We start from the raw sequence: 22,435 nt of genomic DNA on the forward strand, positions 1-22,435 counted from the left end.
TGTTGTTTTCATACATCTTCGGGGGCACTTTGAAATGGTAAGGGCCTTAGATCGGGGCTTGTGGCTTCAAATACCGTATGTAATGATATCCAGCAAGAGGTCGCCCCTGGATTGCAAGTATCCGAGGTATATTTGTTACCTCTTCCATGGTGTTCCGAAAGTGCGCATTATTTGTGAGTACTCCTGGCATCATGATTACATGACAACGGAGACTTTGTACAACACTAAGTTTAAACAATTGTACGATCCAGTGTGGATACATATCTCCCCTGGACACATGTCAGCGTCTTGCACGTTGGAGATATGTGTTGGTATTGTTTCGAACCACTGTAGGAGAATTGTAGCGATATCACTGTGGAGAACGCTAGAAGTACGCTTCACACATGCCGGTTATCGAACCTAGGTCCCAGGCGAGATGAGTGAACACCCTACGTCAACAGGGGACAATGATGGTCACCACCTTTCTCCTCACACATACATGTTTACCTACTATACATGTTTCAAATACCTCACACACACACCTACTATACATGTTTCAAATACCTCACACATACCTACTATACATGTTTCAAATACCTCACACATACCTACTATACATGTTTCAAATACCTCTCACATACCTACTATACATGTTTCAAATACCTCTCACATACCCACTATACATGTTTCAAATACCCTCACAATATACATGTTTCCTCTCACATACCCACTATACATGTTTCAAATACCTCTCACATACCTACTATACATGTTTCAAATACCTCTCACATACCTACTATACATGTTTCAAATACCTCACACATACCTACTATACATGTTTCAAATACCTCACACATACCTACTATACATGTTTCAAATACCTCACACATACCCACTACTACATGTTTCAAATACCTCACACATACCTACTATACATGTTTCAAATACCTCACACATACCTACTATACATGTTTCAAATACCTCTCACATACCTACTATACATGTTTCAAAATACCTCACTCACATACCTACTATACATACATGTTTCAAATACCTCACACACATACCTACTATACATGTTTCAAATAATTCCTCCACACATACCTACTATACATGTTTTCAAATACCTCCACATACCTACTATACCTGTTTCAAATACCTCACACCCACTGTACATGTTATACGTGTTCAAATACCCTCCTCACATACCTACTATACATGTTTCAAATAACTCCCTCACACATACCTACTATACATGTTTCAAATACCTCACACATACCTACTATACATGTTTCAAATACCTCACACATACCTACTATACATGTTTCAAATAATTTCCCACACACCCTACTATACATGTTTCAAATACCTCTCACATACCTGTTTCACTATACACTATGTTTCAAATACCCTCACACATACCCACTATACATGTTTCAAATACCTCCTCACATACCTACTATACATGTTTCAAACACCTCCTCACATACACAAATACCCTCACATACCTACTATACATGTTTCAAATACCTCACACATATACATGTTTCAAATACCCCACACATACCTACTATACATGTTTCAAATACCTCTCACATACCCACTATACATGTTTCAAATACCTCTCACACATACCTACTATACATGTTTCAAATACCTCACACATACCTACTATACATGTTTCAAATACCTCACACATACCTACTATACATGTTTCAAATACCTCTCACACATACCTACTATACATGTTTCAAATACCTCACACATACCTACTATACATGTTCTCAAATATACATGTTTCTATACATGTTCTCTCACATACCCTACTATACATGTTTCAAATACCTCTCACATACCTACTATACATGTTTCAAATCCCTACATTCCTACCTATACATGTTTCAAATACCTCACACATACCTACTATACATGTTTCAAATACCTCTCACATACCTTCTATACATGTTTCAAATACCTCACATACCTACTATACATGTTTATCTACTATACATGTTTCAAATACCTCTCACATACCTACTATACATGTTTCAAATACCTCACACATACCTACTATACATGTTTCAAATACCTCACAAACAGTTTAGAAACCCATCAAAATTCAAACATTCAAATTTTACAAAACACCTTTTAATCATTTTTCAAGGACTAAAATTGCCAATATTGGGAACCGGAGAATAAATTGGCTTCCAATGGTAAAGAATAGATTACATGAAACGGAGATGTCATCTTTATAGTTAACCTGACACTGAAACAAAATCACCTAGGGACACCTTAACTGCCAAGAACAGAAGAGAATTATCGTTGATATCAGCCGGGTATTGGAAGAAGATGAAAAGAGCCCCTGCCTTACAATTTCACGTCGTTTCTCGCGATATCATCTCGTGATAATTATGCCGACATTGATGAGTGTTTGTTAAGTTACAACTCGGGCATTGACGCATTACGGTCCCGGCCAGGATACATCGTTCATCGCGGCCCAGAAAATCATGTCGGGGAACCACGAAGAAGTTTACACGCAAACTTCAATTATCCAGACGTGCAGCCTCGTTATGGTACGGGGTCCCGGCGGTATGGGACATTAACACCACACGTACAACAGCATAATAAGTCGTATTATCAATCCAATTAGGCGGAAATGAGTAATCTATATTAAAGCAGCTAATTACTAACAGTGCGTGGTACAATCACTGTCACATGTGTTCACGTTTGCCATCGACTACCTAGAGGAACCTACAGAAGTGGCTCAGTTCTACACCAACGTTCCATATACGGTGTCACCCGTGAAGATCCGGGTTACAATTAGTCTTCAGTAACCCATGTTTGTCGTAAGAGGCGACTAACGGGATCGGGTGGTCAGGCTCGCTGGCTTGGTTGACACATGTCATCGGTTCCCAATTGCGCAGGGGCTCCTTTCACGAAGCACTAAGGTGATCGTAAGTCACTAAGGTAACCTTAGTGCAATGTTAAAGACTGGGAGTTAAGGTTAACCTTAGTAAAGGTTGCTTCGTGAAAGGAGCCCCAGGTCGATATTCATGCTGTTGATCACTGGACTGTCTGGTCCAGACTCGATTATTTACAGACCACCGCCATATAACTGGGATATTGCCGAGTGCGGCGTAAAACTAAACTCACTCACCCATACAGGGTCTTTGGTAAATATGGAATGACAGCGGCTTTCGTCAAAGGTTGTCGTCAAATGACCCTCACACTGTAATTGTCTTTTGTCAAATATCAGTCACCAACATATTCGTCGTATATAGTGAGACCCGATTATCTCGAAAATGACTTTAAACCTGAAAACCTTCGGCTTGTCAGAATTTCCAGGAATATTTATTTCACAAAAAGATGAATTGTAGATGAATTAGTCGTGAAGTAATTGTCCAGGAATTAATTGTTAACACGTAATTGTTCAGAAGTCACTGTTGTCTCAAAATAATTGCTGACTTTATTGTCGTGACGTAATTGTCGCAAGGTAACTGTCCAGCAGTAATGTTTCAGACGTAATAGTCCAAAACAAATTGTCCAGTGATAATTGTCTAAATCAAATTGTCCAGATGTAATTGTCTAGGAGTAGTTATCCAAAAGAAATTGTTCAGAAGTAATTGTCCAAAAGTAATTGTCATGGAGTTAAAATGTCCTGATCACCGTTGTACAATTGATCGTCCTGTTTGCCATGAAACCCAAATTAGTAAGTAAACGGTACTCTTGGCGTTATGTACGTTACCTGGCAACAGTCACAGTCAGTTATTTAGCCACCTAGCTGCATTGGGTACCACTTTCTTCAAATCAACACTCCGAGAGAAGATTCTGGTCAGACATGATTTTCAACAACTCTTGCTTGTCGTTAGAGGAGACAAACGGGATGGGGAGGTCAATCTCGCAGATTGGGTTGATGAATATCATGGAATCGTATATCGTTGATCATGATGTCAATCACTCGGTGTCTGGGCCAGACTCGGTTATTTACAGAATCTTCTCTCGGAGTGTTCATTTGAAGAGACCCGTGAAGATCCGGGGTAGAATACGTCTTCAGCAACCCATGCTTGCCACAAAAGGCGACTTGCTTGTCGTAAGAGGCGACTAACGGGATCGGGTGGTCAGGCTCGCCGACTTGGTTGACCAATGTAATCGGTTCCCAAATGCACAGATCGATGCTCATGCTGTTGATCACTGGATTGTCTGGTCCAGACTCGATTATTTACAGACCATCGCCATATAGCTGGAATATTGCTGAGTGCGGCGTAAAACTAAACTCACTCACTCACTTGATTTGAAGAAAGGTGGTACCCAATGTAGATACGATGTAAAACACCACACATCCGATCACCACGTCAAGTACGTATATTCGACTGACGAGTACCTTATGCCATCGTACAGTTCGTTGCTCGTGATGTCAATCACTGGATTGTCTGGTTCAGGCCCGGTTATTTAGAGACTGTCGTCATACAGCTGAAATGTGTGCAACATTACAACCAAATCAGGGGCTTCTGGGGATGACCTCCACACATTCAACCCAAAAGGGGAATGGAACCCAGGTCTTCGGTGTGACCAGCATACACTTCATCCACTGGGCCATAAAGCGCGATTCGATATCTCTTCTTGAGTCAACCTTCAGTGAGTCCCTCAAACCACCAGCCTTCCGCTCCCTCCAAATGCAGCTTTAAGGAGTGATACCATCGAAGTATTGTTTCTCAGCAGCATTACACCGAACCCACTCACTCACTTTTGCATCAGGCCTGTATAGCATAGGGAAGCGGGAAACATCCGACAACGCTCAACATACATGAAAGCTGAGGTGAGCTAAGCGTGTAATCCGAATCAATTCACTCTCAGGTTGCGTGAATGAAATATTATTGATTCTGACTCCGAAAATTGTAGTGTTTATTTCGCTTGGGATTTAGAGTTATATTGTTATTCTTCAATCATCGACCCGACCAACCTGTCACGATGTGCCCTGTTAAACGCGTTCCTGTCATGTCCAGGAATAAAGCTTTGGGTGAGTAAACAAAAATTAAAAAATTTTGCCATTGATTGTGTTTTAGGTGCACGCCGTCAGTTTACATGCTTTGTGAGCACATCGGGGTCAAGATTTCAGGATGAAATACCGTAAATGTCATGTCCGCGTGAGTTTTAACGGGTTTTAATTATTTCCCACTTCCGATGGAAGTAATCGATTACAGATAACCCACTAAATCACGAGTTCACTTTGAAAGTCAACTACTTGATCCCTATGTTAACGCGGTTTATGAGACGCTCCGGACGGCATCTCCTGGAAACTAAAAGCCATGAGCTGTTTATTCAGTGATTTACGGTAGGCACTACTGCGTTTGGTTTCCGGGATGCTGAAAATAACATCGCCCCAATCTTCCTGAAAAAATCTTATCTGTTTTTCATGTAGGAATTTCAAAGAGCGGGGAGCCTTGGGAGCAAATATTCAGAAAAACAAAAAATACCGGAATACGTTATCCCCAGAGTTCGTACATTAGGTTTCGTACATCAGAAGTTCGTTGTAACAGGGGTACGTTATAACCGGGGTTCGGTATAAGCGGAGTTCGTTATAACCGGGGTTCGTTATAAGCGGAGTTCGTTATAACCGGGGTTCGTTATAAGCGGAGTTCGTATATGGATCGTTTCGGAATTCAAAACTTGCAACCTTCATTCCGTCTACGAAACTTACAATTCCTTTCGACTACGGGTCACGTGGATTTCAAACCTCGTTTTGGCACGAAGCAGAGTTTAGCAGGAGAGTTCAATGTCTACCTTTTCTTATTGCTGATCATCTGTGATCATTGATCGACGTAAACAGATTCTATGATAACTGTTTTAGAGCCATTCCATCAAGTTACGCTACAACTATCTGCTATTCTCTCACAACGTGGGAATGTGAAAAAAAATCCTTCGGGTGATTTTTCAAACTGACACTAATTACATTACCGTAAAGGCTGAAAACAGTGAACGCTGTCTGTAATAAATCTACGCCCCAGCAATAATACTATTGCCTGACCGGGAGGCCCAGCGCTACTGCTGGCGATCTAATCAGCCGGTACAGGCTGAGTGATGCAAGTGTGTGGCATGTACTTAAAGATAATCACCAACATAGGGCCCAGGAATCAATGCCGTTAGTGTACTGTGTAAAATAACACTTCATCGATACATTAATATGCTGACTGGCGTAAAGCTCGGGGAATGCTGCTTGAGGATGCTTCTGAGAAGTGGAGAGCTGGGTTAAGAGTTATATTGACGCCATGCTTCCAGAACAGCTGTTGGTTAATGAGAAGAGAGACCTGCCGTGCTTTCAGTTTTAGGAAGTGTTAATTACAGATATGATAGTTTTTAAGAGGCGTATTTATTTCTCAGTTTATCGAAGAACAGTATCAAGAGTTTGTGGAAATAAAATATAAATCTTTCATTGCATTTAAACAGTTTACTGAAGCAGTTTTCCTATTTTAATCTTTCGGCTTCAACTTAGTCAGGTGTTCAAATGTATTAGAATTGAAACTAATATATACAATCTTGGCTATTTAATTTGTTTGTTGTGTTAATATGCAATATTCCAGCTATATGACGGAGGTCTGTAAATGATCGATTCTGAACCAGATAATCCAGTGATTAACACCATAAACGTCGATCTACGCAACTGGGATACGATGACATGTGTCAACCAAGTCCGCGAGCCTGGTCACCCGATCCCGTTAGTCGCCTCTTACGACACGGGTATTTGATTTTGAACCACAGGAATGCAATCTGTGTATTATATTTTTATCTACTGATGCTATATACGCCCGACAATATATACCCATTTAGGTTTGTAGGGGTTGCTAGGCTGGGCCCCGTTTCACAAAGCTATCGCAGCGCTACGACTGTCGCTACAGTATAGGAGGTACGATTCCTACGAGAAAAGTTACGAGATCTTAGGCTTACGAGAGCTTTGTGAAACCTAGACTTTCGAAGCTCTCTTAGCGCTAAGATAGTCGTAAGTGCCATACATTAAAATTAACTTACGACGATCTTATCGCTAAGAGAGCTTCGAAAATCTAGGCCCAGGGCCCCGTTTCTCAAAGCTCTCGTAAAGCCTAAGATCTCGTTACTTTTTCGTAGCATTCGAATCTCCTATACTGTAACATAGGAGGTACGAATGCTACGAGAAAAGTTACGAGATCTTAGGCTTACGAGAGCTTTGTGAAACGGGGCCCTGGAGTACAAGTGTTTGGGGGTTAATGGGTGTTGCATACAGTATGAGGGTTGAAGTAGTGGTGGAATTGGGTTTAACGTCGTGCTTGAGAATATTTCGCTCGTATGACGACGTGCATGCGTGTGTATGTGTATGTGCGGCTGCTTGTACTAACCCAGACTGAAGCTGGTTTTATAGTGCTAGCCCACTGAGATACCATGCCGCAGTGAAGCATGAATACCCCACTCAGACACATTATACTGACTCCGAGCCGACCAGTCCTTGTTGTACCCATTAATGCCGAGCACCAGGCAGGGACCAACAAGTACCACATTTTAACGTCTTTTGGTATGACGCGGTCGGGGATCGAACCCGCGACCTTCCGCACTCCGGGCGGACGCTCTAACCACTACACCACTAAGGCGGTCTGAGGGTTGAAGTGCTACAGCACACTGCATGTAGTTGTCAAGTTACTCCTTTTCAAACAAGGGGTGTGGGTGTGGTGTGGTGTGGTGTGGTGTGGTGTGGTGTGGTGTGCGGTGCGGGTGCCGGCGGCGGCGTGGCGTGGCGTGGTGTGGTGTGATATATGGTGGTGGTGGTGATGGTGGTATGTTGGTGTGGTGTGGTGTGGTGGTGGTGATGTGGTGGTGATGGTGTGGTGTGGTGTGGTGTTGGTGGTGGTGGTGGTGGTGGTGGTGGTGGTGTGGTGTGTGTCCCAGTTGTTACAGAGCCACGCAGAGGACCCGGGTTCGATCCCCTACAATGTGTGAAGCCCACTTCTGGTGTCCCCCGCTATGAAATATTGCTAAAAGCGGCGTAAAATCATATTCACTCACTCACTTAATTATAGAGTTATTATGTTATATTCGACGTGTCATGCAGTGCGGTACCGGTTAGATAATTAATTGGCCTCCTAAAAACTGAATTCCGAAAATGACTGAAATACATTTTGTCATGGAGAGCTTCTTCAAAAAAAAGACCCATCACAATTGCAATGCTATGTAAATACAAGGTATATTTACTTATTGGCTCGGATAGATTTTGTTACAGAAAGTAACCAGCAACGTAAATGGTAAAACGCGAGGCACTGATGCCTTCATCGCCCCTGGCAACCAGACAATGGCCACTGTCTGGACCACATTAGGGTATGAGTGCTTCACATATCGCTCGGTGTCACACATAAATTATCTCCCGTTGGACACAACCATCACACATAATTCCCCTCGATAAACTAATCACAGCCCAACAACCACAAAGCAGGAACTAGGTATAGGTTTGATGTAATAAAAGAAGACTGGCGCCATGTTCTACTGTCATTCGGGAGCTGTATAATTCCTGTTCGTTATGAAATATCACATATACATGTCGGTAAAAAGTCTTCCAAGATTCCATTGACATTTACAGTATCGATTCCCTCGGCCAAGAGGAAGTCGTGTTTTCAAAGAAAAATCGACACACGATTCTGTTGATTCGAGACACATACCCATTAATGTTTGCCATATGTTCTGTACAATCATCTCGTGTACGTCATACAAATGTTCCATTGGCGTCTCGCGGTTTAGTTTTTGGATTGTCGGATCTATAATGCAATATCTCGTTGTAAGTGGAATTCTCCGGTGAAATCCCACCTCAAAGGAATCGTGTTCTGTGATAAATGACATAAGCCCCACATGGAATGAATTCATTGTCCATGCACTTATACTTCTGTAATGGTGACGTGCGGTTTATTAAGAAAACGCTTAATCTATATGCCTAGCGACCATGTTTTTACATAACCATGTTTGTTGTCGCTCGACCGATTGCGATTGCGACTGGACCCGGGTGAGTGAGTGAGTGAGAGCAACTACAATATCATAGTTATAGATGTAAATCTAGCATGTAACCTTAAAACTATTTTACTATTGAAGACAACACACTATTAAAATGGGCTATAGGTCACTAGCATCTGAGGAACTCTGGGGACTTACAATACTTTGGCTAAATGCACGGACCCTACAGCTGGATTTTCACCATCCCTTCGACCGTTGGCGATTGTACTCAAATTTAGCCATCACTTTAAATCACAAATATACTACGGTCAAACATCTGGTAAGCATAAACGTACCTCTCAGGAGGTGAATGATTTTACAACACTTTAACCACGAGTGAGTGAGTTTAGTGAGTACACGATGGTAGATATTGGGCCTTATACTTTGAACCCGGATCTTGGGAGTGAGTCGCGAACGCTTTAAGCACGAGGTAGTTCGCCTTACAGACCGTGAAACAAGACACCCAATACAGATTTTGCAAGTCTAGAATGTGTGGCTAGTCTAGATTACCTTGGTATGAGGATATGAGTGAGTGAGTGTGGTTGTACACCGCTTATATTCCAGCATTATCACGGGACACCAGAAATAGGCTTCACACATTTTTTATTTTATGAAGATAAATTAAGAACTTCTGTCTGTAAAACACGTTCATTTCAGAGATTAGATGTAAGTCTACCAACTCCATCCAGCGACTGGACAAAAAATGTCACGAGTTAAAATGTTCACTCCAATTCGGCCTTGTTTTGCATAGCAGCATAATACAACAAACGACGGAGATTGGCGAAAACACCCGAGTTCACCATCGATCATCTGGAGTGTGATGTAGAGAATCTCACGAGTGTATTTGATAACAACACGCATTATCGATGGCGTCTTGAGATGAAGTCCTGAAAACACTGCGTAGGGTTAAAGAGTAATTACCTGTCAGTGTGATTACGTCATATCCGGGTGTGTCTGCTTCACGTTGGAGGGTAGCCCGAAGTGATGCCCGGATGTCGACACTTTTGGTGAAACCCACGTGTAATGTACTGACAGACGAGGGAACGTCGTCAGGGGGAACTTAGGATTCAAACCCACGATCATAGCAAGGGGACGCAACTCTACACACAGGAATATCAGACAATAACGCAGGTCGTAGATCCAGCACGCAAGTGGCGCTGTCTGTTATTACAACTATGGAAACGATTCTGGGAGCCAACCCTATCCAAATCACATTACGACCCGCGGTTGAAGAGCGCTGTCGAGGTTATGTTGTTTCGCTACGATTCCTCTTCGTCAATGGCAAAGTTAAGACAGCCTCGAGTGAGTGAGTGAGTGTAGTATTACGACGCTTTTAGCAATATTCAAGCAATATCACGGCGAGGGGACACCAGAAATGGGCTTCACACATTGTACCCATGTGAGGAATGGAACCCGACCCTTCGGCGTAAACGTTTTAACCACTAGGCTACCCCACCGTCCTTGGTAGTGGAATATGACAAATGGTCTTCGGCGTGTCGAGCGAACGCTTTAACCACTAGGCTACCCCCGTCCTTGGTTACCCCACCGTCCTTGGTAGTGGAATACGACAAATGGTCTTCGGCGTGACGAGCGAACGCTTTAACCACTAGGCTACCCAAGCCGTCCTTGGTAGTGGAATATGACAAATGGTCTTCGGCGTGACGAGCGAACGCTTTAACCACTAGGCTACCCCACGGTCCCTGGTAGTGGAATATGACAAAACGGCTACCCCACGGCCCCAGGCCAGCTACGGGAATAGCCGCCTGGCATTTAAAGGTTGGTAAACATTAACTCCCTTTCACACAATAGGTTCAGAGTTAGGGAGGTACAGGCCACATTTAGCAATATTCCACCAATAAAACTTGTGTGAGAGCCACAGTGGCTCAGTTGATCAGATCACTGACTTTGTATGCCCGCGATTTGAGAGTTTGCGTTCGAATCCCGGTTGGACCTCAACCACGAAAGTACTAGAATTTGTACTTAACTAAGAAAGCGTAATCCCAAATATAACATTTATAATTAGGAGAGTCCACACGGCACCACTTGACGACAAACAGCCAAACATCCAGGCTTGCAGAAGCGGCGTATGGCTTGGATGTGGAGGCCATACATCTAATAGCGTCAGCAATTTGCTGTACATAGTCAAGTAATTGGCTGAGCTTGGCAGCACTGGGTCATCGATCTCCTGGCTCTCGGTATCTCTTTGTGATATCTCTAGCTGGCATCAACAACCTATGAATGGTCTCCTCGCTCCCAGGGCCAGGGGATAATCAGAGGCGTACCGTAAATATTTGATGACATTTCTTTACAGAACACTTAACTCGTACCATCATTATTAATACAGTGATGGCGGTAGATGCATCATGTCATCGGCTACTGATTCCCCAGTGGGTTACTTATTCAAAGCAGATCTTATAGAAACTAACATCTGTAATTACGGTTCAAGTGATTAACATGATTTCTTCGTATGCTGTAATTACATTTGATTATGACGGCACAAGTTTTAAAAAGTCGGTATAAAACGTGATCTTGGCGTATTTCAATATGGCGACCAATTCTAAGATTACAGCCTCAGTGATTTCCTGTTAAAGGCATAAAAGGTTTTAAAGATGTAACTACATTGAGTTTTTATCTTTAACTATGCTCGTTGTAAATAATTATGTTGGCTATGTATTGATCTATTGATCTGGGGATTTTATTCCAGAAGGAAAGGCTCAGATGTGCTCTAATATATTTGACTGAATGAAAAATGTGAACGGTGATTGGATGAAGTGTTGATTGCAGTGGTGACATCCGTCTTATAGGAATCAAACCCGTACCGCACATGCGGCAGTGGTCAAGCGCGTGAACATCGGGTGAGACCGGATGTGACGTCATGGGTCATAACAGGGTGTCAGCATCACTAACTACTGTGTTAGAAGTATTCAAACTCAACAGCCATTGTGACCAACCCATTTACATTCAAAACGACCTATGTGTGTGGTGTAGTGGGTAGAGCTTCCACCTGGAGACTGAAGGAAGGTCGGTGGTCTTCAAGGCAGTCGTCGTGATGTTGTGGTCAAAGCGTGTGTCGGAACGGGGGGTCGGTTGCTCGATTCCCTGGTCGCGTCATTTAAAGACGTAAAATAAATATACTTGTTGTCACCTTGCCTGGCGTGCGGCACGGACTAGAACATGGACTCGGAGCCTGGTGTGAGTGGGGTATCCATGTTGAACTGCATCAAGCTGACACTGTAAAACCAGCATTAATCAGGACTATACAAGCAGCTGTACAGAGACAAACATTCACACTGCAGTATTCCATATGTACGGAGTTGTCGCTTGGCCATGAACATGACGGATGCACCCTGCAGTCTGAAAGGAACAAGCCCGGACTGACGCAGGTCCAGGAAGTACATAATTTTTGTAGAGTCGACTTCCAAAGTGGTATCCACATCACGTAGCCATTCTGTAACCATGGGCTCCCTGTGATGCGCAGACCCCTGATGGTCCGGGTTAGAATATTGATCTTCAGTAACTGAAGCTTGTCTTAAGAGGCGACTGACGGGATCGGGTGGTCAGGCTCGCTGGCTTGGTTCAAGTGACACATGTCATCGGTTCCCTATTACGTTGATCGATGCTCATGCTGTTGATCACTGGATTGTCTGATCCTGACGCGATTATCCACAGACCGCCGCCATATAGCTGGAATATTGCTGAGTGCGGCGTAAAACTAAACTCGCTCACTCACTGTGATTCTTGGTTATCGCGACTACGTCTGGTAGCCGGTTAAACCTGAAACAGGTTTCTGACCACGTGATATCTCTCCAATTCTTCTTTAAGGGATGTTTCCCTACGTTCTTTACTCCACTGGGGCCGACAGAGGAAGATTTCATGTTTAGAAGATTTGGCGTATTTAATGAGAAAACGGTCAGAAATGAGAAAAGCCCCAGCACGCACTAGTCTCTAATAAAGATGCGGGAGGGAGATTAATCAGCCATAGTGCGGTGCCTCTCGGGCAGTCTCGCGTGACGTTAATTTTAGCCCGTCATACGGATGTCACGTGATCTACCTGGACAAATTCGTAAAGAGCAGAAAATCTATATATTGATGTGCGGGGCAGGTCAATAGCCTTCAGTAGTTGATTCTCCCGAAAGAAGATATTGGGATATCATGTTTAATTATTTTCGATTGGCACAGATGGTCAATTGAATAGGAAATGTGGATATCAAATTGAATGATCTATTTTGGTCTGAATACCGGACACGGGTTATATTGGACAGGAGTGATGGGGGGGGGGGGGGTCCTGAAATCATACAGCTGAGTGAGTGAGTGAGTGACACCGTTTTGAACGTTATCTCAGTCATGTCACCACGTGTTAGACTGACGTGGCAGTAAACTCAGAAATGGCGCAGGTCTCTGACGTATATAACCTCGGTCAAACCTAGGACACCGGATGTGGCAAACCAAGGACACCGGGTGTGGCAAACCAAGGACACCGGGTGTGGTGCCGACAAACCCAGTAGCATGACTGGGTCAAACTCGGTATTCAACCCATGACCACGGGTTCCTGTGTCCCCTACAGGGCGCAACTCGACAATAACCTCTTAATTAAGTGAAATAACGGTAAATGATCACATAAGTGTTCAGTGTATTTCACGCAGTCGTAACACTTGTACCCTGGTACAATCGTGTAAGTGTGGTTTTAACAGTTGCAAACTAGTAGTCATAGTCTTGTGAGTATGGTTTTAACACGTGTACCCTGGTACAACCATAGTCTTGTGAGTATGGTTTTAACACGTGTACCCTGGTACAACCATAGTCTTGTGAGCATGGTTTTAACACGTGTACCCTGGTACAACCATAGTCTTGTGAGCATGGTTTTAACACGTGTACCCTGGTACAACCATAGTCTTGTGAGCATGGTTTTAACACGTGTACCCTGGTACAACCATAGTCTTGTGAGTATGGTTTTAACACGTGTACCCTGGTACAACCATAGTCTTGTGAGTATGGTTTTTACACGTGTACCCTGGTACAGCCATAGTGTCAGTATGGTCTTAGGCCGTTCTTGCAATATTCGTTCCAGGGCGGGAGACACCAGAAAACAAAGTTTAACATGTACCCTCGTAGGAATTCGAACGCGGATGACGTCATGAGCTTACATTTCAACCTGGGCATATAATCAGTTTTCAATTTTCGAACATTCTGCCTTCAGAGAAAGCGCTATAATTTACGCGTTGTTTAGAGAGCTGACGTTTATGGGAATACGCCGTGGCAGTTAAACGTCGGTTTAACAGAGATGAGGCTTTTATGAATTGTTTAAACATTCATGAGAAATGACTGCTTTCAAGGAAGTGTTATAACGAACGAAGACAGGTTTTCCATCCTTCATTACAACAGATATAAGCCTGACCTGAGGTTTACGTCGCTTTTCGAAAAGTTGCAGAAACATCACCGCTTCATACACATTCTGCATATAGGGAATCGAACCCGCGCATTAGGCGTGACGAGTAAACGCGTTAACCACTGAGCCACCCCCGCCCTGCTGTAACACGTAATATCCTTTACGGAGCGTAATAGATTGGAAAATATTCCTTAACTAAGTCTAACCTCCTCGTAAAAACGTTGGCAACATGCGGCAGCCACAGCGCCATCGTCAGCGAAATTGAATTTACGTAAAAGGTTTTATTTCAGAAGCACAACACAGAAAAAACCCTACTATTTGTCATCATACAAACAGCTTGTGAGATAGTTTTCTGGTTTAAATGATACAAAACATTTTAAGTGAAGATCGATAATATCTGTGCCAAGTGGGACATGTATATTCTATTGGCGATGTTTGAAGAGTAGAGGGCGCCTGTGTCGTTGTCGACGGCGATGCAGCAGAAAAGGTCACGCGCAGCAAAAAGATGTCTGTTGAGGGATAGAAAAATATAATGGAAGATCGATAGTTTCCGTTAATCTCCGTGATGCTGTGTTTCCGAATGTCGATATTGTCTACTGAGTGGTTGATTTGGCTACGGCATCTGGAGATAACGCCGCTATGGCCTAGTGTTTCACTGACCTACTCTCGGACGGACATTAGGCGTGAAGGTATGCTGGTAACGCAGTCGGAAGGTTTCAGCACTGACAGGTCGGGAAGCCCATTCCTGATGTCCCCCGCCGTGATGTTGCGGGAATATTGCTAAAAGCGGCGTTAAACCATACTCACTCACTCACTCACTCACTCACTCAGCACTGGCAGATGTTGTCCCAGGTTGAGGGGAAGTCGAACTAAACGGACAGTCGACTACTACAGGATTCGATACACCCATTTGCGAGACTGACTGACTGAGTATGGTTTTACGCCGTTTCAGCAATATTCCAGTAATATCACGGCGGGGCCATTAGCAAGATGTGGTGAAAAATGTAATTATTCATTTTATAAAGCAATAAAAAATCCGGTTTTACGAACACTTGTGACCGGTTTTTCATGAATAATAAGGGTGGAAATTGACATATCAAAAATTCTATCCGCGTTGGGAATCGAACCCGGATCGATCTATAGTTTGACACGCCTCAACCACAAGGCCACTCCACGTGCAACTGATGTTCCCATGACAAATGTCAGTAACGCTTGTTCAGTATGTAATTTCAAGCGTTATGCGTCGTATCTAAACACTATCATTCTGCAGATGTTACAGTGCTACCAAAGTCTGTGATTCCGGGAAAACACCTGCTGCCAGACTCTGCCACGTCCGGTAATGGTTTGCCCAGCACTACCCTTATGATGGATTACAGCAAATCCGGATTCTTCCTATCGCAATAACTGTTTCAGGCTGTTTTCTGATTAAAAGCGTGGTGGGATAGCCTCGTGGTACAGGTGACGCGTCGTCGCGACTAAGATCTGAGTTCGATCCTACACAGCTTTAAAGAAAACGTTTCTGTCGTTTCATCAATATTCCATACTTTCACGGTCGATAACAGAAAGGTTTCACAAAATGTGTCCCCGTCCGGATTGGAAACGACGTCTTCGGCGGCACTAGGCCGATGTCAGTCTTCTTAACTGAATCTACAGATGCACTTTTAAATCTGGTTGTGAGAACACGTGTCCATTTTGAAACCAGTTAACAGAAGCCCTCAGAAACCGGTTTAGAGTAAATGACACCTCCCAAAAAGCGATACAAAGAAAAGGATATACCTATTTTAAACCGGCAACTAATTGAAATATATCGCCATGTAAGACTGTAATCAAGTCAGTTAGTGTCCACAACCAAAATCCCATGCCGGTTTATAGAGGGTGTTGATTTCCGGAGATGCCAGAGTATAGAGAATAATCGTAGTGGAGCCCCTTGTTTGCCAGATTTACCGATGGAGCTCCGCCATTGTTAGCATTTGGCCCAGCTTCGGAGCCTGGGAGTAATTGCAGATATACGTTGTATATAGTTGGGAGAGCATTGACACATAAGATGATTAATCACTTAAGTAGGTATTGATTCAGAATTACAACGAGGTCGACCACTGTGAGACCCACAGTGTTATTGTGAAACTCAGAAAGTAGTACAACAGGAGATATCAGCCGGTAGTAATATGCATACGGTAATTTTGAATGCCCAGAACCATTTTTTCCATAACTATTTTTTATGTATTCATATTCAAATGAATTGACTGAATGAGTCAACTATGCGTAAGTATGTCAAAGTAAACTGATACTTTTCCGCACATTCCGCCAAGCGATGATAACACAGAATTCAATTTCCGGTTAACGTATTGTGATGTAAATGACTCGGTCTGATCTATACATGGAGAACCTGCTTCCGGTCTTATTCACAGTTGTAGAAGCGGTCGCCATGCTGACGTCGACTGATTAAGTCTGTATGTTGATGCACTGCATATCAACAAGAATAACTACGGGTATAGCTTAGGTGGAGCTGGGAGGAGCAAGTTGTCATGTTGTCAGCAAGAGCCTAGTTATATCACGGTCTGGGAAGAAGTCCTGCAGTGAGGCGGGTGTAAGACCACGTCAGTCTCGCTCAATAACACGGGAAGGTACCGACAACACAAGAAACACAATGGGCGATCTTTTTTCAAATTATCTTCCCTTCACTAATCTGCTCGGTGCGCTAACCCGGGCGGTCCAACCTTAAACTGACAGTGCATGTCGTATGCGCGATGCGAACTGTTCGTGTTACCATTACACTTATAGACAGTTAACCAGTATAGCCTTCAACCAGTATAGCCGGTAACGTTCACGCTGGTGCGTGGACAGCATATCTTTTCCCTTGACCGATGATATATCAAGTGTTATGTCCTGAAATTTCTTTTCCATAATTCCATGATATATCAGGGATGACCATGACTGCTTATATTTCAATAACAAATCACCAGGTGACTGTGGCGAGGCGGTGGAATCAGCTGAGGATTCATTTTAGGTCATGTTTTGTTTTGCAATCGGTATTCCAGAAGTAGGGTCCTGGCACATCCAGGGGCTGCAACTCTACATGTCGAATTGCAGCATTAAACTTCTGGATGACTTAGATGACCATAATATGATCTATTTCGCAGTAAACAATTCAAGTACGATGAAACTTCATTACCCCTTCCACCCCCACCCCCACCCCAATGACACACCCTCCAGCGTCTTCTGTACGACGTACGACAGCAACTTCACCAATCGGTTTCAGCTTCACCGGTATCATCGTATATACGTAGGAATGTGACCTCAACATACCATAGGGTGATAAATAGCTGTTATCGACCTCCAAGATACGGTCTATGAGGGAAGATTAGATATATTCAGATGGGACTGTGTCCAGTCTAGAGTGTATTGACCGGAGATGTTACTGATAAGCTTAATACAGAGATATGCCTACAAGGTGAATGCAGACTGAATTCCATCTTCGCTGACCAAGAAACGTAACTACATCAATGATTCGTTTAAGTGTGCGTTTGCTTTCAGAGCAGATTAACTACCCAGCAAAGCAGCGCTAGATTCTATCAGAGGATCTGTATCCTGCAAATTAACTGTGTACATAGTTAGGCAGAGGGCTGATGGGATGGGGCGCCATGTGCCGCCTGCAGCGCATGGTTACTTGACTGCATGGTCGGAGGCAAAATGGCGCCACTGGAGAATGAAGTGCAGATTGATTGGCCCAGTGTCCCTGGACTGGGTCCTGGTCATAATGGCTGGTGTAAACACAGATGATACTCAAGCGTATTGGAAACTGTACCATATGCGTAGTCAATAGTCACGTACATGGTCCGTTAGCGCGTGTTTGCGCGACAGGAATTGACCAGATAACGAAGGGAGATTGGGGCCTGTTCCGCGAAGCGATCTTGGTGCCCTAAGGTGATCGTAACTCCCGTACTTTAACATAGGTTTACGATTATCGTAGCGATAACATCGCTTTGTTGAACTGTGATTAACCCCCATTTGCTACCCAGCCCATTCATGTCGTGCAAACTCGTGTTCAGGTGAGTTAGTGAGGAGATGCAGTTTTACGCCCACCTTTTCTGAAACCACATGGCGATAACTGACGTGGTCGTGCGCTGATGGCGACCGGTGACGTATAATCATCCATGCTTCACATTTCTCGGCACCACGCCCATATGTTTATCAGTTTCGGGCAGTCGTGATGTTCTAGCTACATGGGGGCGGTTCATCAGTCCCTGAACCTCATTATTTTCCCTTCTGCCCAGCCCTTTCTGCAATATTAAATCCTCAAATAAAGCAAGTCTAGATTTCCTCACGTTCTCAATCTTCCTTCTCAGTGGGAATCCTTTTTAAATTAAAAGCAAATATTCCTTTCTATCACAATTATACATATTCAGAGACTAAGCGTTACCCTAAAGAGCGAGCTGTTGGGTCTGGATCAAGCCCCAAGCCGACGGAATAGAACGGCGGGCGGACAGTCAGACCAGCCTGACCACCCGATTTATGTAAGGCGAGCATGGGTTGCTGGGAGCTTATTCCACCCCGGGTGAATCCACCTATTTGTGGATAGATGAGTGAGTATGGTTTTACGCCACTTTTAGCAATATTCCAGCAATATCTCGGCGGGGGACACCAGAAATGGTCTTCACACATTGTATCCATGTGGGGAATCGAACCCGGGTCTTCAGCGTGCCGGGCGGACGCTTTCACCACTAGGCTACCCCACCGCCCCTGACAGGTGATGAAGACAGAAGGAAAGGACAGTGTTGTAGTGTACGAAGTAGGCGGTGTATCGTGATGGGGTTGAACGGCGAGCTCAAGATTATTGCAATTGTAAAGCGACAATCATGCACGTGTGTGGCTGCCTGAACTGGTTGGGACTCATGTCGGCGTCTTAGTGCTGGACTTAAGCGGCACCCGGCCTGATGGCATTTACCGCCTTTGTGTCATCCTTCATAACGGGTATTGCGAGGAGGATCTTATCGGGTGTTTCATGAATTCGAACCCAGGAACACTTTGCCATGAGCAAAAGAACACTCAGCTTTCGACAATATTGCATCATTATCATATCAAAGAACGTCCGAAGTTGTGTCTATACGTTAATACGTTAATACTTTCCGGAGAATCAATCATTTGTTATAAGCGTATCAAACACATTACCCATTTGGCTACTTAGATGTTATGGCGATACAATGGACTCGCCACGTGGAGTGTATGAGCAGTCGGCGGCCTGGATGTCCGAGAGTCAGCTGACCACTGACCCTCCCAGCGTCCGAGTTGACATACGCTATGGTAGTAGGCTACTCTATCACATTAGACAGCAGATCGATGAGCTCGAGTCGTGGCCTGGTCAGGTGGGTGTAAAGTGAGGGAAGCAATGAGTGATGGAACAGATGCGGGGGGATGAAGTTGACGAAGTGGAAGACGCTGCTGCTGTGGGCGTGGGTGTGGACATCCAGGGGGAATTCCGGGAGAAATATTGGAAAGGTGTTTGGGTTGTCAACTACCGCGATTTTGTAGTGGTCTGAATCAAGTCGCAAAATGCATTTGCGTCTCTTAGCCGTGTCCCGATCTAATTATCGTGGGTTCGAATCCTATAAGCACCTGATCAGTCCCGACATCATTTCCTTGTTTAATATAGCTGTTTACAGAAGCGTTTAACCAAAGCTGCACCCTCACACTTATTTGAAAAAAAATATACAGACTTTTACTTAAGTGTCTTGTTATATCAAATACATGGTGTTATCAAACGTTTACAACGATAAATTTGATATCACATTAAATGACGGGGTGGGGGTGAGAATAATATTTATCATGCAAACGAATTCCTTTTTCAGTTTGTAAATAACCATAGTCGTGGGTGCAAAGTCTACAGCTATTAGAGGTGACTATTGAGTGGGAAAGAACTATTGCGATAGCGATAGTCTATTGCTACCAACTATTGCAATACTATTGTTTTCTCTCACCTTGAATTGTCTCATTTGAAGCCATTTCCCGAATGAACGTATAGCACGTATAGTTTCAGTCTCTTTTGATAACTGACAAGAAACTTAAAACCCAGATCAAGAAAACAGTTAAAACATAAACTTATTGTTATTCACAGTTTCAAACTCCGAGTCGCATGCCCTGTTTGACCAAAATGTTTGTTTAAGAGGTTATAGGGGCGGAAAACAGTAAATCAAAGTGACGGAATCTGGTACTTCCTGTATTTTGCGCTGCGCATTTCAATCACTAAACTATCGATAGTCACACATACTTTTTGTTTCTACCATCGATTAATTGCTATCGGAGACTCAACAATTGCAATCCATCGATAGTTCGATGCATCGTTACAGCACTAACAGCTATCTTGCTTCAGGGGCAGGTTAATAAGTGATTTCTGTTCATTGTGACGTCACAGTAACCGCTGACGTCAACAGGGTGTTCAAAGCACAGTGAAGAAGTTTCATTGGAGCGATCTCTAGGATTTATCAATTGTTATCTCCTGTGGAATTATATAAGTTTATGCCCATTTACTTTGAAATGTGACCACATTCTTGTCCAGATTCATTCCACCGCACATGAATGTACGTGTTTAATAAACAGTGTAAGGCCACGATGGACAGTGAGCAAGAAGTATCCTTAGCTCTTCAAGTGTCCTACCATCCTGCCAAAGCTGCCGCCTTTCTGTTGTGGTGGACAAAGCGTCTTCCGTGAGAACTAAAGTGGTCCTGGTGCTCGGGCTCTGACGAGGTTAATAACTGATCCGCCTGTAGGGGGCGCTGGCATCCCAGGCTTGACGGAAACAGCTGAACTTGAGAATGTTCAGGTTGCCCCAACAGCATACACCCTTGATCATAACATCAATCACTTGTTCGTCTGGTCTGGAATCGATTATTTACAGGCCAGATTAACAAGTTTTAAAACAAATCCAAATTTGTCGGAAGGGAGTTCGCGTCAACCACATTCTTGTCCCTTCTTTACATCGAATTCTCTAAGCTCCACTCATCGCTTTAAAGTGTGCGCAGAGTTCGTTTCGAACAAAGGGAGACAATGACTGTTGGTATGAATTCTAAAGTTTCTTGCAGAAGACTAATGCCCCCCAAACCATGCGTATTGGTCAAGTAGACTTAAGAGGTCTTGGTGCTTCTAAATTTGGCTCAAATCACCTCGTTTCTCCTATCAGTTGATTACTTGACCTGTGGGAAATTGGTAAAAGTTCCAATTGATCTAAGTCGGTCGGTAATACTCATTCTGGAACAAAGATCTACATGATCAAAAGTCTACAGTGACTTTGTTCAATCGCGTCTATGTCTGTCCTATTGATTATAAAAAAAAGTAGCATTTGAAAAAGGGGATATGGATTTCGAAATCCGGATTTGAAAGAAAAAAAGCTTCTTTTAACACTTCGAACATCAAGTGAGGAATGATGCTGTTTGTCTTCTAATCACAAGTCCGTGTCTCCGTAGAAAACTTGAACAAACATGTCACGTGCCACACGGGGTCACGTGTCAGAGAGGCACGCATGCATCAGTCGCCTGAGGCCCCAAATCACCGGAATATCTTGTGCGTGTCTCAATCCAAACGCTGTGGGTTTGAATCCAAGAAGTTTTACGGAAGTGGAGGTGGTTGTCACGGAAGTTTAAGACATGCAACACATCAGGCTGACAAACCAGGATATAACCGAGATACAGCTGTGTTAAATACAACCCCTTCTCTCACGACAATCCGGTTATGGTTACGTCATAGAAGCCACAGGGAACATGGTTTCAGAATGCCTCAGACTCGCTGTTTATCTCCGCCAGGACAGACGGATCCTAGACTAACGCTGAGTCTCTGAATATATATCATTTTCATAGTAACAAATAATCCCATTTAGATTAAAAAACAGCCCCAGTGAGATGTGAGATTCAGAGTAAATATTGGACTTGCCCCATTTAGGGCTTTAGAAATGCAGGGAGGGCTGGGCAGTAGGGGATAAAATGCGGTTCAGGGACTGTGAGACAGACTAGGGAGCTACGTGCACGTGACAGCCATGTGACCTAACAATACATCGCTGCAGTGAGTGAGTGAGTGAATGGC

At 43.6% G+C, this 22,435-nt stretch overlaps 1 protein-coding gene across 1 annotated transcript in view; it reads right to left on the reverse strand.

The window, feature by feature from the left end:
* Nucleotides 1-22,435, reverse strand: part of LOC124253451 (annexin A11-like) — a 61,244-nt gene that overhangs the window by 19,080 nt on the left and 19,729 nt on the right. The gene's annotated exons all lie outside the window — the stretch shown is intronic.

Source organism: Haliotis rubra, unplaced genomic scaffold, assembly GCF_003918875.1.
Source record: "Haliotis rubra isolate DU_JTF1 unplaced genomic scaffold, ASM391887v1 Scf540, whole genome shotgun sequence".
NCBI classification, from domain to species: domain Eukaryota; kingdom Metazoa; phylum Mollusca; class Gastropoda; order Lepetellida; family Haliotidae; genus Haliotis; species Haliotis rubra.